Below are 12,961 nucleotides of genomic sequence, written 5' to 3'. Positions count from 1 at the left end.
AGAGGAAATTGCTCTCATCGCATGGTTAACCTCCTTGCTTCTTGTGCTGGCCATTGGATCGGTACTCTGTTTTCGACAACTCGGATGGATCAAGGCTTGTTTCTTGTTGGCTGATGAGTCAGGGCTATTTACTCTTAGGCGTGGTATGGTTCCTGCCGGTTGCCTAAGGGTTTCACACCCGTTTTGTTAAGTGACCTCCTGTATTGTTGCAGGCAGGTCAGTTTCTTGACCAGTAAGGCTACTGTTTGCTTTAATTCTTGATTTTGTTGCCCATACTATCTCAGACTCTTTGTAAATTATGTAATTTGCCTAGATTAATAGAAAGTTCATCTCTTACTTATTAAAAAAAACATTTTATCACCTTTAAATTATTTATAAATTTTATCTATCTTTAAAAACTAATATTATAATTTGTTAATCATTCATAAATACCATAATAATATTACTAATATTTTTATAAATAATATTCGAATAATTCATATATCATAACAAATAATTTTGTTTATTTTAAATCATATAAAGTAACTTTATAACTTTTTTATTTTTTATTAATAATATGCACATATATATTCTATTTCTAATAATATAAATAAAATTGATATAACATAAATGTAATAATTAAAACTAATTTTTTTTTTTTTTTAACTCAAAAAACTATTCATCATCTTTGCTTCATTTGTAATTGTCATTCGATTTTAGTCCGTGGGAAAGGGATGGGATGTTTTGTTTTTTAAGATCTTTATTACATTATTAATGATAATCATTATTTTATATTTGAATTTTAAAAATTTATATTTTTATTATATTTCAAAATAATTTTATATTTTATCTGAAATAAAATCAAGTTTTTTATTTCTATCTTAAATTTTATTTAAAATTTTTATTAATAAAATTATAAACTATTTATAAAAAAATCCATAATATATATTTTCAATTAAAAGAAATTAAAATAATATACTACAATATTCTAACTTTCATATTTAAATAATGAATATATATAATTAAAAAGATGAAATTAAATATGATATAATTAATAATCATTAATTAAATTTTATTTTAACATATAAATTAAATAATGATCATTCATATGATAAATATGTATATTAAAGAAAATGTAATTAAATATTATTAGCATTTTACTAAAATAAAAAATATATCTATTTTTATATATATAACAAAATAAAATGTATAAATAATAAAAATCACTGTAAATTCAAGTGAAATCTATTAATCATTAGATTTTTGAAATACAAACCCCTTTTCAAATTTTACACTATATTTTGAAATATTTAATGAAACTTAAAATACAAACTTTCTCAAATTGCACACTAAAAAAATTATATTTTGAAATATTTATTCTTCTGGCTTAGTAAATCCTGGTTAAACATAAATCTATTTTAAAAACAATTTTATATTTTAAGTAGTAATAAAGAAAAATTAAGATAAGATTAATATTTTTAAATAGATTTTCCAAACTAAATCAATAGAACACAATAATTAAAAGATAACAAAACTTTCCTCTTCAAATAATATAATGTTTTCTTTTAATTTCGTTTAAGGAATCCACATTGAAATGATGATGTTATAACCTTGAAAGTTAGAGTTCAGGCTTCTGCGATCCATATCAAGTTAAATTAGAATTCAAGCTTCGCCGAAAAATCTTTCTTAACCTTGAAAGTTATAAACATTTTACAAATCCCTTATACGTAACATAACAAAATCAAGAAATCGATTGATTATAGAACCGAGCACACGGAGGTGAGAATCTCAAACTTCAAATAACCAGGAAGCAAGAAACCAAAGTGCCTTTCGATCTTTGGGAGCTCCCATTATTCTATTTCTAATTTGTATCTGATAATATAACAACCAAATACGAGAAAGGTATGCCGAGTAAAAATCAGTTAAGATCGCTGTCGGCTGACTGCAATTGGGCTCCGTACAACGTGCTTGCCATCGCTCCAAGCCAGCGACCCGAAGACGCTATCGATATTGGATCCCAGGGGGAAATTCACAGGCTGGGCGTTGACACTTAGCTTGAAGCTCAACTTCTCGTTTATTTTGCTGAACTTCAGGGTCTGCGGTTCCACTGTTACCTGTACCCCTGTTGGAGCAGTCACAGTGGCCGTATAAGTTGAAATGTTAGCGCCAACATTGGTGACTGTTCTGCTGAAGGTTGCCGATAATTTGGAAGACAGGCTCTGATCGAAAAAAGCAGAAAATGAGGGATAATTGAGATCGCCAGGCTGCCCTTTTTGAGCAGGACAATTAACATTTGTACGGGTGATAACCTTGATGGATTGTGGCGAATAATCAAGACTGCATAGAAAGTTGACATAGTCATCCACGCCCAGATCGTAAATGAGCCCAGGATCTATAGCTCTCTGCGGATCCACGTGACCTGCGCCGAAATCAAAAGGTGTTGAAGCTTTTCCCGTCGCTTCATCGCTGAAAGGAACGTTGCTTTTATTCTTAGGGTCTGAGGTGTAGGCGGTCGTCATGATTGCAGATTTGATGGCGGCGGGGCTCCAGTCGGGATGCGCTCCTTTGAGCAACGCAGCGATCCCGCTAATGTGGGGGCATGACATGGAGGTTCCAGATATTATATTGAACTCCGTTCGCCTGCTGTCGATTGGGAGATCCGTAGGACTGACCATGTCGGTCCAAGCCGCCAGAATGTTCAACCCAGGGGCTATAATGTCAGGTTTGAGAATTTCAGGCGTTATGGAATTGGGCCCTCTGCTGGAAAAGGAAGCTACGGCCGGAGCAGACTTGAGCCCAAATTTGGTGCCACGGAATATTATGGTGGCGGTTGGGTTTTGGGTTGAGCTGATATATTTGCGGATCGAATTCCCGGCAGCGTTACCCACTGCAGTGGCGGGGATCAGGTGGGCGTCGGCAATGAGCCCTTCGCCATCAGACACAGCGTTAGCAAGAATCATTCCCACACCTCCAGCTTCAGTGACCACGCCCCCCTTGGCCATCCTGCCATTTCCCCCACGCTCACACAACACGATCTTGCCTTTGACGACATTGGGATCCAACGACCCCTCCGTGCACATTGCAGACGACGACGTGTTACCACTGCCCCCCGGAGCAGCATCCGCAGCATAGACAAGAGGCAGCAGACGTCGCGTGTTCAAGCCCTTTCCACTGTACAACGACACGCCACTGATGACCGCCCCGTTGCCCAGGCGGACATCGGCGGGGAATTCACGATCGAGAGTGCCGGCCCCCACTGTGGTGATCCAAGGGGCAATGTTTGACACCGTCGGAGCACCGGGGCCATCGTTTCCCGCTGACGCAGAAACGAACACCCCCCGCTTCACCGCCTCGAAGGTGCCAATCGCAAAACCATCTTCATTATAAGGACGGCCGGGTCCTCCGATCGACAGAGAAAGAACGTTTACTCCGTCGTCTACCGCCTTGTCGAGAGCAGAGAGTATGTCTGATTCCATACAACCAGAGTCCCAACAAACCTTGTAGACCGCAATACGTGCCTGGGGTGCTATTCCTTTCGCGATTCCCTTCGCGTACCCCAACGTGTTGGCTCCGTCAACGAATCGTCCCGCGGCGGTGGAGGCGGTGTGAGTGCCATGGCCATTCGAATCCCGCGCTGAACGGATCTCCAGTGTGTCGTTCAGGGGACCGTTCACCGCTTCGTATCCTTCGTAGAAAAAACGCGCTCCCACCAGCTTCCGATTGCAGAGGGTCCTAGGGAACTTCTCCCCACTTTCGCATTCGCCTTTCCAGTGCTTGGGAACGGGGCCTATGCCCTGATCGTTGAAGCTCCGCCGTTCCGGCCAGATGCCGGAGTCCAGGACACCGATCACCACATCGGAGCCATACTTGGAATTCGCCCACAGGCCTTTTCCATCAGGCGTGTCGATGCCGAGGAAACGCGGCGACCGCGTTGTTTGCAGCTGGTGTTTACGATCCGGGAAGATGGTGAGAACGCCCGGCGTTTTTTGCATCATAGCGGCTTCGTCCTCCGTTAGCCTCGCCGAGAAGCCATGCAACACCGAGTTATAAACATGCAGCAATGCATGGTCTCGTTCTGCATCGATGTTTGCATCCATGTCAGTGCCCGATTCTGTTGCCAGGGCGTCCTTGAGAGCAGCCGAAACGGTTGATCTGTACCAGTGGTCCAACGTGGGAAAGACTGAGGGCTTTGCCTTACCGTCAACTCGAACAATGAATGTCTTGCGGCCATCCCTAACAGCTAATCCCACCACTAATTCTTGACACAGACACAACATTACCATTAACAACAACGGCCTTGAGATTGCCCTGTAAACCATTGCAGCATTCTGTTTTGACGCCTCCATATCGGTTTACAGCATAACAACCCTGAAACAGAATCGAACACAAACCTGGATCTATGTGACTCTCAACCTTATGGTGCTTAAATAGTGTGCCCTTCACAGATTTCCAATATTTTAGCGCTCATTAAAGGGAGCTCAACATGAATCCTTTTTTTAACATCTTAAAGCTGTGTCGTTATGGTCAAACACAGACTAGTGACAACCCGAATTCGACACTAAATTTAGAACAGCACGTTATTCAAAATTTAGGTTCTAATTAAATACTAAAAGATTTGTTTAACGGTTTTGTTTCTGCGATTTATTATTATCATTGTAAATTGATATCTGTGAACTGTAAACTGATGGAGTTTTTTATATTACATGAATAAAAACAGTTGGATTATATATTAATTTAACCGTGTAGATAGGAAATTGGTATTTTCTTATCAAATTCGATATTTTTTAAAATTATATATAAATTTCAAAAGTAAAAACAGTTAAATCAAATCTTGATATAGTCATATGCATGGGTATTTTTCCATAAATGTAATAAAATTAACCATAAATCAATTTTAGTTACTTGTTGATTCAATTTCAGTTACTTGTTCATCTTATCACTGAATTAGAAAATAAAAATACATAAATTTAATTGATTTAAAAAAAAATAATCAAGCAATTTGCATTTTATTTTACACTCTCCTATATTGCAATATAGGAGTACGTTACCAAATCTATTTAAATCTACCAATTTTAGCTATCTTTGAGTTAGTTAGAACTAATCAATCACACTTATAATGGGTATTTAATTTTTATCTTTACCTAGTTATACGGTATTAAGGATAGTTAATGCTTTCTAGATTAAGTAATTAATAGTATTGAATTGAATTGAACTGGGTTTGTTACGAAGATGTTATTATTTGTAAAACACAATGTACTATTTTATTTTACGTTGAGAAGTGATTTATAATTTAGTATGGGAATCTTTTTGAATGGAGTGACAAGCTGTGAAACGTGAGTGCATGTTGTCATCATCTTATTAATTTATTGTTCCATCGCTTTGGTGCGGTTGGAAATAAATTTTTGCAATCAATGGAGGTTAATTCACTGGGAGGAGGGTACAAGTATACAAGTATATTTGAAGTTTTGAATAGAAGGTGTACTAGGGTATGCAACGAACTTGGCATCTCGAGATTTAACACCAAAATAACCTTAGTTCATAATATGGATAGGTATTTGGATTAAAAGTGTTGAGAAGTGTATCAAAAAAGTTTCAATTTGACTCTGCCTTGGTCAAATTGAGAAAATTTGAATTTCCACATCAATAAATAATTTGGAGGCAATGAATTTGTTTGACATGGCTCTTATTACTCAGTTAGCTCAGTAAATTTGAGTTAGATGGCTTGAAGTCCAGTTAAGCATGTGTGAATTTTAATTTGTAGCAATCAGGGTCAGTTTTTTCCAATTGTATTAAGTTAAACTAGTTCTTACTATTGATAGAACTAGTGGAATGTCAGTTGTGGAGTGGGACAACAGTCTAACTCAATGATGATCCAATTAACTGATCAATCCACTCAAAATAGATAGTGCATGCAATGAATTCAAGTTCTTGAGTTGTGGTGGATATCCCAAGGCAGTGTAACAAGCAGTTGTAAACTAGTTTGAGTGTAAAGTTTTTGCATCCAGTTAGATGATCAAACCTTGAGAATTGCACAATCAATTTGTAGGGAAATTCCTAAAAAAATAGGGGCTAATTCCTTAGGATTTCTGCAAAGAAATAGTGGCTCAAGCAGAGGCAGAAATTGACTAAGTTGGGGTCAGAGCTTCTCATTGAGTAGAGAGATAGGTTAGTCACTTGCAAGATGTGTTTAGAGTGGGAAAGAAATTATAATACATTCTTTATTCATTTGATTAATGTAAAGAGGCTTGAGGGGTTTTTTCCTAATTGGGTTCCCCTAGAAAAATACTATACATGTGTGGTTTTTCTTATTTCATGTTTGCAAATGTTGTTCTAAAATGTGGATTAAATTCTAAAGGTTAGTAGAGTAGAATTGTTTCTCTTGATTTTAAATCAAACTTCTTGAGAATTTGCAATTCTATCACCATATTTCTACATGGTATCAGAGCTGGATTCACATTAGAACAAGAGTTTTAAGGTTGTTTCTCAAGAGGTTTGAATTTGCAGCTTCAGTGTAGTAGGATCTCTTTAGAGTTTAGAAGATGACCTTTAATGGGCTAATATTAGAGTATACCTTGGAAGGCAACTCGAATTTCATTGCATGGAAGGATTGCATGGAGACAATACTTGATGACAAAAAATTGCTAGAATATGTCAAGACAGACATTCCAAAACCAGGATTAGCTGATCCCTAGAACCTAGTCCAATGGAAGAAATATGTAGCTAAGGCAAGGAGAATTATCTTGGAGGGAGTGCAAGACGACATTGCCTCAAATTCCCATGGGAAAGAAACTCCTTTCACAATGCGAAAGGCACTAACATAGCTATTTGAGAATAGCAGTGACCATAGAAATTGTCCCTTAAAGACCAACTTTGAAATATCAAGATGCAGAAGAATAACACTATTATGCAATATCTCATTATATTTACACAAGTTTGGGATGAGCTTGGAGGGGTTGTTGTGACTATTGCAGAATATGACTTGGTGAGCCTAGCTCTTCCAGGCCTTCCCAAAAGAGCATAGTTACGAGGACTTGGTGAATGGATGGGAAAATTTACTAAAGCAGGAAAGGTTGTGGTCCGATTTGGTTCAGGAAGAGTTTAGGAGAAATAACCAAGATGGAACTTCATTCAAAGTGGAGGATGAAGAAAATTTTGCATTGGTTGGAAAGGGAAAGAAGGGAAAAGGGAAGAAGTCTCAAACCAAACCAGAATCCAACCAAGGGGGTAAGAAGAAAGATTTGTCCAAAAAAAAAACTCTTTAATTGTTATGAATTCAGGCACTATGCTACAAAGTGTCCACACAAAAAGTCTAGCAATAAGAACTCAACAGGAGCAACAGGTTAAACATTAGCTTCACATTTTGAGTTAGACTTCACCCTTATCGCATGCACATCAAACACTATGATGGGGAGTGTGTGGTACTTGGACTCAGGTGCCTCGTTCCACATGACAGGGTGTAGAGAGTTTTTCAGTGACCTGGAGGAGAAAGATCTTTAGATGCATATTGAGCTTGGGGATGGCGGAAGGTATAGTGCTACCAAGATTGGTACCGTAACCTTTAAGAGGGAGCCTGGATCCCCTCTTCACCTCAAAGATGTCATGTTTGTTCCAAGCCTAAAGAAGAATCTCATCTCTACAACAGTTTTGGAAGACTATGGTTATGATGTGATCTTCATCAAAAGTAAAATATTTCTAAGACACATAGCCACTGGACAGGTGAAGTAGATTAGGGTTCATGTGAAGGACATGTATAAAATTGATGTGGAAGATTATGCTGCATTAAGAAGTAAGGTAGAGAAAGTGTATAGTCACGATTTCAATGAGCTCTGTCATAGGAGAATGGGCCATTTGCATCATGGTGCCTTAAATATTATGCAGCAAATAACCACTGGCTTCCCGAAAGAAGCACTTGAGCAATAGGATGTATGCAATAGAACTAGTGGAATGTCAGTTGTGGAGCGGGACAAGAGGCTAACTCAATGATAATCTAGTTAACTGATCAATCCACTCAAAATAGATAGTGCATGCAATTAATTCAAGTTCTTGAGTTGTGGTGGAGATTCCAAGGCAGTGTAACAAGTAGTTATAAACTAGTTTGAGTGTAAAGTTTTTGCATGTAGTTAGATGATCAAACCTTGAGAATTGCACAATCAATTTGGAGGGAAATTCCTAAAAAATAGGGGCTAATTCCTTAGGATTTACGCAAAGAAATAGTGGCTCAAGCAGAGGCAGAAATTGACTAAGTCGGTGTTAGAGCTTCTTATCAAGTAGAGAGATAGGTTAATCACTTACATGATGTGTTTAGAGTGGGAAAGAAATTATAATACATTCTTTATTCATTTGATTAATGTAAAGAGGCTTGAGGGGTTTTTTCCTAATTGGGTTCCCCTAGAAAAATACTATGCATGTGTGGTTTTTCTTATTTCATTTTTGAGAATGTTGTTCTAAAATTTGGATTAAATTCTAAAGGTTAGTAGAGTAGAATTGTTTCTCTTGATTTTAAATCAAACTTCTTGAGAAGTTGCAATTCTATCACCATATTTCTACATGGTTTCAGAGCTAGATTCACATTAGAACAAGAGTTTTAAGGTTGTTTCTCAAGAGGTTCGAATTTGCAGCTTAAGTGTAGTAGGATATTTTTAGAGTTTGTGAGATGACCTTCAATGGGCTAAGATTAGAGTATACCTTGGAAGGTAACTCGAATTTCATTGCATGGAAGGATCGCATGGAGATAATACTTGCTGACAACAAATTGCTAGAATATGTCAAGACAGACATTCCAAAACCAGGATCAGCTGATCCCTAGAACCTAGTCCAATGGAAGAAAGATGTAGCTAAGGTAAGGCGAATTATCTTGGAGGGAGTGCAAGACGACATTGCCTCAAATTCCCATGGGAAAGAAACTCCTTTCACAATGTGGAAGGCACTAACATAGCTATTTGAGAATAGCAATGACCATAGAAATTGTCCCTTAAAGACCAACTTTGGAATATTAAGATGCAGAAGAATAACATTATTATGCAATATCTCATTATATTTACACAAGTTTGGGATGGCTTGGAGGGGTTGTTGTGACTATTGTAGAATATGAATTGGTGAGCCTAGCTCTTCTAGGCCTTCCCAAGAGATGGCATAGTTACGAGGACTTGGTGAATGGAAGGGAAAATTTACTAAAGTGGGAAAGTTGGTTCAGGAAGAGTTTAGGAGAAATAACCGAGATGGAACTTCATCCAAAGTAGAGGATGAAGAAAATTTTGAATTGGTTGGAAAGGGAAAGAAAGGAAAAGGGAAGAAGTCTCAAACCAAACCAGAATCTAGCCAAGGGGGTTAAGAAGAAAGATTTCCAATTTTTTTTTTTAATTGTCATGAATTCAGGCACTATGCTACAAAGTGTCCACACAAAAGGTCTAGCAATAAGAACTCAAGAGAAGCAGTAGGTTAAACATTGGCTTCAAATTTTGAGTTAGACTTCACCCTTATCGCATGCACATCAAACACTATGATGGGGAGTGTGTGGTACTTGGACTCGGGTGTCTCGTTCCACATGACAAGGTGTAGAGAGCTTTTCAATGACCTGGAGGAGAAAGATCTTTAGATGCATATTGAGCTTGGGGATGGCGGAAGGTACAGTGCTACCAAGATTGGTACCGTAACCTTTAAGAGGGAGCCTGGATCCCCTCTTCACCTCAAAGATGTCATGTTTGTTCCAAGCCTAAAGAAGAATCTCATCTCTGCAGCAGTTTTGGAAGACTATGGTTATGATGTGATCTTCATCAAAAGTAAAATATTTCTAAGACACATAACCACTGGACAGGTGAAGTAGATTGGGGTTCATGTGAAGGACGTGTATAAACTTGATGTGGAAGATTGTGCTGCATTAAGTGTTATAGACATATTTGGGGACTACAACCCGAATCATATATGTTGATAAACCAAGGGCTCTTTAACCCCTAAAAGTGTGGTTTCATACCCTAAAGAATCATGGTCAACTGATTACATCATTTCCCAGAAGTTCCACCTGAAAAACCACTCAAAACTGGCCAAAACTGGACCATACTAACTGCTCCATGGTCAAGGTATGATACATACTAGTTGCTACACTAGCCAGGTGTGATGTATACTGAAAGAGCCTTTTGTAGGGTGCGATGAGCGAGAGTAGACAAGTGGCAGAGACAGTTTTCTAAGTGGATACCCAAAGAATCTTCTAGAAACTTCTCATATAACACTTGCCTCTCTAAATTCGCCGAGGGATGAGTAAGAGATCAATGAAATATCCAAGTGGAACCAAGAACTATCAGTGGAATGACACTAATTAAAAACCCAGAGCTGACTCACACCTCTACAAATATCTATAAATGGATCCCTCATCTGAGAGATCTAGGAGGTTGGAATTTTGTAATTTGTAGGGAAGTGCTGTTGGTTTCTCCTTGAGAAGAGACATTGTATTGTTGGGTGATCTTGATTTTCATGAGGTGAAGAGGGCTTTGATGTTAGGAGGAGGATGTTGGATCAGACAGTTGGGTTGTAATCCTCTCTTCTACTATTAATAAAGTTCTTTGAGTTTTCCTCCATATAATCATGTATTTGTGAATATTGTTATTTGTGGATGAAATTGTATGGTCAATGTATTTCTGATTCTGCATTGTTTATGATATTATAGATCAAGATGCTTTGATAGTGTTTTGTTGCTTTGCCTCTACAGGTATTCTCTAAAGGGGGACAAGTAGGAGAGGAGTGGCAAGCTCTATCAAGGGAGAGAGGAAACAAGCAAGGAGCCAAGCGGAATATCTAGGTTGGTCCTCTTTGCTTCTCTCTTATCTTTCATACATAAAGGAAATTGCAATTTTCTTTGATTGTTTGTTTCTAAGATAACTACCCGTCTTAGTGGGACTAGCAGATTGAAAAGACACTAGTTTTCCCGGAAACAAAATGGTGACCCCACTAGGGAGTGAATAGTTTGTTTGTTTGCTATTGTTGTTTGCTTTATAAACTACAGACGAAGCCTGAAGTTAGCTAGCTAGCCTTCGAACTGCTTTTGCTATGCAACTGCAAAGTAGATGAATGTTGCTTCAGTCAATCTCTGGGTTGGTTTATGAATTGAATGTTTGACTTACAAGCATCCTAAACGCCCTTGTGGTCGATCATAGCTCAACCTAAATCATTGAACTTAGCTACAAATTTTGACCAAAAAGCAAACTCAGTTTCGTTCCTTGGCCCATCGCACTGTCTGTAACTGGCAGCCTATATGCATCGTATCTCCCATGTGTTGCAAGTGAGATGCACCCCTGTTTCCCGTAAGGACAGGTGCAATGACTGAATGATACTGTTTCTATCTTTGAAATTTGGTTTTTTCCTCCTTGTTTTCAGCTCTATTCAGTAGTTTTGCTGCTTATGATCAGTATATCATTGTTGAAGCCTCCTTCCTTTACATTATTCAGCCTCCATTGATAAGGATTTGTAAATGTTTTTATGTGTTTGTCTATCATTTACAGTCCTTCTTTGTCAAAAGTAGCTTAATCGAACTGTCGTTTTTGATGCAAGGAAGTGTCGTAACTATCATTTTGAGTCAAAAAGAAGAGTGTCGTAAAGTCTTCCTCTTCTAGATAGTCGATTGTACTTTTTCCATTGTATTTGATTTGAATTGTTAATATTTAAAGTGTCGAAAGTAGTTTTCTATTCGAAATCGAAAAGTGTCGTTTTAGTCTTCCTTTCATTTTGAAAAGAAATTGTTGAAATGTTGCTTTGAAGAAAATAGTTCAGATCTGTACTTAGTTTTCCTTTTTTGGCATTCTCACATTAAGGAAACGAAAAACAAATACATGCATCTGCATTTGCATTTAGACTGTGTGAGAAAATGATTTAGGAAAAGTGCATTTAGTGTGTGCTCTCTTCTCTCTGTTGAAAGAATCGTAATCTTCTTTCCTTAGTAGCTAGGATTTTCATTGCTAAAATAAACGACTGTTTATCATTTTAGATTGCATATTTAGGAATTTTACATCTACGTCACGCGGTGAACCTTGAAAGACAAACTTCTAAACAAGATCAACTCTAAAATAAATCTCAATGAACATAACAACGCTTTGGAACCTAACGCAACACATCTAGACGTCTAGGCTAGAGACGTGTTCCGACGTCGTAAAACCTGGTAACTATCGTTTTCATCGAAGGTTGGGTGATTCCTCCTCTTTGATACGACAAGTGCTAGTACAGACTTGTGCTCCCCATACCGTCAAGTATATATTGGGAGACCACAATAGGCTAATATCCTTTATCTGTAGGAAGCCGTGTCTGTCGCCCTATCGATTGCAATGCACTGAACACAACATTCGTTAAGGTTGACTGCCATACATAAGTCCTTGGTAATTTCTCTTTAATTTACCACCAAGGTGTATTTTGCAGTTTTGCGATTGTTTTGGTAATCCCTCTATCTAGATTTCTAGAAGAGTAATCACTTTTGTTCCTTTTCGACTCCTTAAAAGAAAAGGTCCATCTGAGCACTTGTCACTTCAGGCTAATTAAAAATCAAAGACGACTAGAGTCATCTTTAGCTTTTTCTTGACTCTTAAAAATTGAAAAAGCAAAGTTGTGTCAAAGCGTCATTAAAATTTATTTAATTCGGAATAACATTTTCCCCTTTTAAATTTTGAGTTGATCAAGTAATCCGCAATCATGGAAGAAAGTCAATCAAAACCCTGTCGTTCGCGGAGGCTAGCGAGTCAACCATCTTTGACTCCAGAAATGAAACCATTTCAGATGAAACGGTCTTGTTTAACTAAGTCTACCTCTCCTGGTTTATTTTAAACTTGTGTTTCAACATCATCAGAGACTATAGTTACTCCGATCATTTCTAGTACATCTACCTTTACAGAAGAAGTTCCGCAGTTACAAGAGGACATTAGCAGTGATCCTAGTGTAATGGTAGACACTTTTATACCTGAAACAAATCCATCTAAGACTGATCCAGAAAATGAAGTTCACTTAC

The 12,961-nt window shown here is 37.7% G+C and overlaps 1 pseudogene; it reads right to left on the bottom strand.

The window, feature by feature from the left end:
- Positions 1-1,720: 1,720 nt before the first annotated feature.
- Positions 1,721-4,325, bottom strand: LOC149175392 (subtilisin-like protease SBT1.5 pseudogene; annotated as a pseudogene).
- Between the last annotated feature and the right edge of the window lie 8,636 nt (positions 4,326-12,961).

The sequence above is a fragment of the Pinus tabuliformis genome, chromosome 4_1 (assembly GCF_031772625.1).
Source record: "Pinus tabuliformis cultivar Carrire ecotype Pingquan chromosome 4_1, CPIR1, whole genome shotgun sequence".
Classification (NCBI taxonomy): domain Eukaryota; kingdom Viridiplantae; phylum Streptophyta; class Pinopsida; order Pinales; family Pinaceae; genus Pinus; species Pinus tabuliformis.
The sequence above is the reverse complement of the archived record's forward strand: the minus strand, read 5'-3'. Positions and strand labels throughout refer to the sequence as shown.